The following is a 6,000-nucleotide window of genomic DNA, read 5'->3' as shown; positions in this document are numbered from 1 at the left end:
GGCTTTGGGTAGGACATGGAGCTGCTCTGGGACAGCCCCCACTTTTTAACCACCACAGCGGTGAAAGGGATTTGATTTTGCAAACTAGCACGAGGAGATTTCTTCACGTGTTGTTTCCTACTGATACTCGGTTTATTTCATCAAGGACTTGTGTAGATAATACCCTGCATTATCTACTTGACTTTTTGTATTAATGTTTTGTGGTTATATTTCAGTGAAGCACTTACGCATGTACTTAACATGTGCTTTAAACTGGAGCCTAAATTTGCATTTTAAATTTGCAGTGAGCTAATAGTTACTCATAGTACACAGTTCAGATTTGACCCGAGGTGAAAATGCAAAGTCCTTAATATTTTGCAAGTTAGCTCTTGTGATCTGTAGTCTGTGAAGGCAGCAGACTTCCCCTCTCTTTCCCCCCTAAGCATTGGTATTGATTATGCTAGTTTAAAGGGTAATCCTAGTTGTTAAATGTAGTAAATATTCCTGAATTTGCATTTTATTCTCTGTATATTCTGTATCATGCCATGGCTTGAGAACTCCAGGTGCTATTGGAGTTCAGTTGGCTTTCAGTGCTCTGCCCATGCCTGTGCTGCTCAGTATGGGTTTTTTCCATGAAAACTCCATTTTGTAATAGCAATAAGACATTTCAGGGCAGTCATTGTACTTTCTCAGGTGAATGGTCACCTATCCTTTCACTCCCTACATTTTAAGCACTCCTCCAAATGTATTTTTTTCACCTGGCAGTGCACTTTGTTGTCTGAACTGAAAAAGTGTTCTGATAAATTATGTAAATCTGTATTCGATGGAAGTTCCAAAAGGTTTCATATTAAATGTTTTCTGAAATACTCTCTTCCTACTTCACCTGTTAAGTATGTAAGTGTTTCTAAAAAGTGCACCAGTATCATACTTTGGATATTTAAAGTTTGTACTTTGGTATTTTTCTTAAAGTGTTCTCAAAAGGTTCTTTCAGTAAATCTTTATTTGAGGTATTAAAAAAAAATCACTTATTATAATCAGAAAAATATTTTTAACAGCTTCCTTCCCAAATGCCTTGTAAAATTACCTTGTGTGAGACTGTTTAGCACCCTGCATGCTTGGTGTTCAAGCCTCTGGGAGCTGCCTGGGAAGGAAAATTCTTTCTTCAGCTCTCCAAACCAAAGATGAACTGCTTCCCCAGCACAGGCTTTTTACCTGTTCTCATTTCTTGGGAATCTGTAGGTTTGCAGGCACCACTGCTGATGGGACTCTGCAGAACCACACCTGGTTTTTCTCACCTTAAGGGGCAAGTTTTAAAAATAATCAGAGGTCAGTGTGTGGTGAGGAGGCAGCAGCAGGTCTCTGTGTTTTGAGACACCTGAACAGCAACCAAGAAGTGTTTTTATTTCATGACATGGCTGAGTCCTGGAACGTGTGGTCCAAGTGCTGTGTTAGGGGCTGATTGTAATGGGCTCATAGGTGAAGGTTTGCATCACTGAAACCTGTGTCAGCCTGCACTGACAATGTCTATTGATTGCTGGATCTGGCAGAGAAAAATGTATTAAGAGTTTGGGTTGTGGGGTTTTACTTTACTAAATAAAAGCATTTAAAGATACACACATAAAACAATGAACACCGAGCAGGAACAAATTCAGATACACTTTTTCTTATGCAAACCTTCCCTGTACTTAGAATTTTTAAAACACTTCAGCAGTTTATTTGACCTCTTTACAGGACCTGAGGTCCTTGACCATATTGAGAAGTAGAGAGAGGTGGAAAGGAGGAACAGCTAGTCCTGCTGGGCTAAATGTTTTGCACACTACTTCTGTTCTGATCCAATCTTTGGGGATTTAAAGATGTATAGTACAGATTTGGGCAAGGTTGAGCTTTTTTTCTTGCATTACACTGAGGCTTCAAGATCAAATATAGCAAGATACTGTATCCTATTTTTTTTTAATTACAGAAGTTTCTGTCAAGATAAATTAGATTATTTATAAAAATATGGAATTCATATCCACACGTTTATGTTGCAGGAATGAAGTACAGGGTTCAGTAGTCCTCCCAGTCATATGGAAAGACTGTGGCATATCTGGAATTTAAATAAGAGCTGTCTCCAATTCAGTTAAAAGCTCAGCTATACATGTGCCCGTTGGGATAATGTGTAGATGCTTTTAATCAGTATTTCCCAGAGCTGCTGTGTCACAGACCATGTTGTGGATTGCAATTAATTAGGCCTGCAGCCAGCCCAGAGGGCTGTTCTCCCTTGGAGCAGCAGTGTGTGCCCCTGGGCTGGAGCATGCCCAGTCCCAGTGGCCACTGTCCCCAGAGGGCTCAGGTACCCCTGGCTGTGGCAGAGGCCCCTTGAGCCAGTGTCACTCTCTGGATCTCAGGGAGGGGCTGGTTGGGTGTTTCTTGCTGTGCTATCCAAGACCACATCTTTTCTTAGTAACCTAAAGTGTTAAATATTTAGAGAATTTCAGTAGTTGATGGTATTTCTGCCATCTGGGCTGGGGGTGGGGGGGGGTCATACTAATGTAACATTTTGGTTTCTGATTTACAGCAGATGTTTAGGAATAAATACAGTTTTGGAAAGCTGGTACCACTGTGGATTAACATTTAATTTTAAATATGTAGGCTTGTAGCTGTCTATACTATCTCATTTCTGTAAGTTTTCACAGAAAAGTCCTGGAGCTTTCCAGTAAAGACAGGCTCATGTTATTACAGGTCACTGCTGCTGCCAGTTAAACCCCTGATTTGACATTCTGATGAAGTGGAGTTTTGAAAATTGCACCTTTGACTGGAGTTTTTCCCCTCCAGTAGCAGTGAATCATTTCATTGATTTCACACTGACAATTACTCTATCACTTCATAGAATAAGCTGTTATCCAGCAGGAAGGGGCATGAGCTTTGGATAAAGCTCAACCTAGAAAAATGAATAATTTGTATGAAGTTCAACTTTTTCATACCCAAGGCCAATCAGAGTCCTGCATTGCAACAGCAGTAAATGCTTAAAGAAAACCAAGAACAAGGGGGATGTTGAAATTACTGTCTCTGTGTGTGCTCCTTACTTCTGGCAAACTTAAGAGCAAGAAAAAGTTTAATTTTTAAAATTTAAAAAATTTTTGCCTTTAAGAAAAAGGCAAACCAGTAAACTTGCATAACTTGATGGTTTTTATGTTCCTGTTTCTGCCAGTTTCTTTTTAGTGCACTACCAGGTACTGCCTACCAGCAAAGGGGCTGGATAAAAAAAGCAAAACCATGGAAGAACAGTCTCTTGAGCCCTCAGTGCTTCTGAAGTTGGAACAGTTTGGTATTCAAAACAAAGGAATTTGAAAGACCCTTAACTGTTCTCTTTTAGCCTTCTAAGAATGCTTTAACCTTTGGTACAAACAGCAGGCTCTTGTTCCAGCACTAACAGAAAACAGAAGGGTGTCAATACCAACGCTATGAATCCTGCAAGTATCTCTGCACAGAAGCCACATTCAGGGCATTAATTGTCAGCTGTCGGGAGTCACCTTCACCTAGGAGTGCCATGAACACCTTGTAGTGGTTGTGACTTAGCAGGTAAGATGTTTATTGCAGGGGGAAAAATGCTTTTGCTTAGTTTTTACTTATGAGTGCTGAGCACTTGGAACAGTGTCAGACTGGGATGTAAAATCCATGAGAAGTGGCCATGGTTATGGTTGCTGTGGGAACCACAGCGTGGATTTTCAAGGCATAGATATGTTGCAGTTCTCATTCCATTTATATCCTTCTGTTATCATTTAACATCCTTTAAAAATTCAGGGCATAAAACCAAAATACTTGTACAGTTCATATTTCCTTGTAGTTGCTGATCACATTGAATGTATTAGGTGAATAAAATCAGATAACAAAATAGCTCACCACGAAAATAATTCTGTTAAAACATATGGGGATGCAAAATCAGAAAGCAAAATTCTACTGGCATTTCAATCATATGGTTTTCAATCCTTTGCCTGTCTTGAGGTAAAATCCTGTTTGCTTAGAGGTGCCTCTTACCAAGACCTCAGTGTGAGCACCACAAACAGCAAAGTCTCTGAGCATGGGATAATTTCCTCCCCTGGCTCACACAGTGAAAAGGCGTGAAATGAAATGTTTTCACACGTGTTCCCACATGGATGGGAAAAACACACTGATATGATAGGAGCTGGGAGGCATTGTCACAATGGTCCTGTGTTTGTGGTGCCCAGAGGAGCAGGGGCTGGTGGTGGGACGTGCCTGCTGAAATGTCAGGGATGGATGGATGGATGGATGGATGGATGGATGGATGGATGGTCGGTCGGTCCCCTCTGCAGGGCAAGGCGAGCTGCAGAGGAACGGTGCAGTGTCTTCAGCGGCCACAGGATGTCTCCCAAACGCAGAAACTGCTCTGGTTGGGGTTCTCCTGGAAATTTTTTTAGAAAAGAACATGGATCACTCCCTCCCTGCGATTTCACATAGGTTATCGGTGTTACCATCTGCTTGGATACCTTTCTCTTAATTACAGAGGGAAACTGACCACAAGATATTGATGGAAACTGTATTTTTCACCTTGAAATACACCCTAATTATATGTCTATTTTTCCATTAAGTTGTATTGCTTTCTGAGCTGAAGTGTAGTTCCAATGGGCTTTACCTTTCCCATGGAAAACCTATAGGGCGACAAAGCCCTTTTTAATTTCTTTGTTAAGCCTTGCTCAGTCTCCTTTCCTAGAAAATGACCATGTCAGGCAGCATGCTCTTCTGCTGAGAAGGGCAAAAATCATATTGAATATTTAAATTCATTTCCAGCTCATTTTACGAGTAAGAACCTTCGGTTTCCTCTTCGGAAATTTAATTACTGAAGTTATTTTGCTGTTCATCCTTTAGTAATCAGTCTAATCAAGGCTGTAAATTGCAGCCAGCCTTTTCTAAAATAATCTGGGATCGCTTGCCATTTATATTCTACAGTATTAGTAACTCTCTAAAGCTTTATGCCTGGCATTTTCCATGCCTGCAGTCTATTTTATTCTTCAAACAAATCATGTCACATGTGCTTCAAGTAGGCAAGAAGTGAAACTTCCTTATTTGCTCAGGAGCTTTTTTCAAATTGCATATTTTGCTCCAGCTTTCACTTGTACTGTAATCCAAGTTTTGCTGTTGTGGCATTAATAGTGACTGGTACTAATATTTATCACTGGGGTGTTTGGACTTGGCAAGTGGGAATGGAGAAGCTGTTTATTTCAGGTTCCTTGATGCTTGTTCTGTGAAGGAGTCCTGTGTCTCATCCCCTCCTTCCTGCAGTCCCAGAACCATGGGCTGCTGCTGAGCCCTTTTCTGAGCCTCCCAAGGCAATTCCTGGAGTGTTGGTTGTGGTGAGAGGAGTGAACAGGGTTCACCCCGCTGTGTGTGACTGCAGTGGGAGAAGCAAAAGCAGAGTTCTGCTGTTGGGAAGTTCTGCTCCTCATCACTGATCTGGGAGCAGCACCAGAGTAACTTTGTTAGGTCAAATATATTTTAGTGGTTTTATCTAACTGACCCCTTGATGAACCTCTTTATCCTTGGCTTTCAAAACTTGTTGCTTACTCCTTATCTCCAGAGACAAGCCTTGGCTGAACCCTTCTGAGCTCAGTCTTGCTTCAAGGGACAGTCCCTTTTAAAGGTCTCCTGTGGTGTCACAGCTCCATGAGTCTCTACAGACCAGATCTGTGAGTGCTTTTCTGGCTGGAGAAAGATTCCAAGTGCTCTGGGGTCCCTGAAGCATCTCCCTGCTGGCCTGTGGTGCAGAGCATGGCAAGAGCAATGGGATCTCCTCAGTGCTCAGTGAAGTGAATCCAGACCTGCAGCATGGCTTAGCTCAATTAAAGCCAAGGCTGTAATGAATCTAGCATTTAGAGCAGTCCCTAGGATAGGGGGAAAGAGAGACATCAGTTCTGCATGGCTTCAGTTCCTGGGTGTTTTCCAGGCCTCTCATTAGGGAATCAGCCACCTCACCAGAACGCTCTTTATTGGGTGTGTTCTGTAATGCAGGGGGCAGAGATGGGC

Source organism: Zonotrichia leucophrys, chromosome 5, assembly GCF_028769735.1.
Source record: "Zonotrichia leucophrys gambelii isolate GWCS_2022_RI chromosome 5, RI_Zleu_2.0, whole genome shotgun sequence".
NCBI classification, from domain to species: Eukaryota; Metazoa; Chordata; class Aves; order Passeriformes; family Passerellidae; genus Zonotrichia; species Zonotrichia leucophrys.
Note: the sequence above shows the minus strand (reverse complement) of the source record.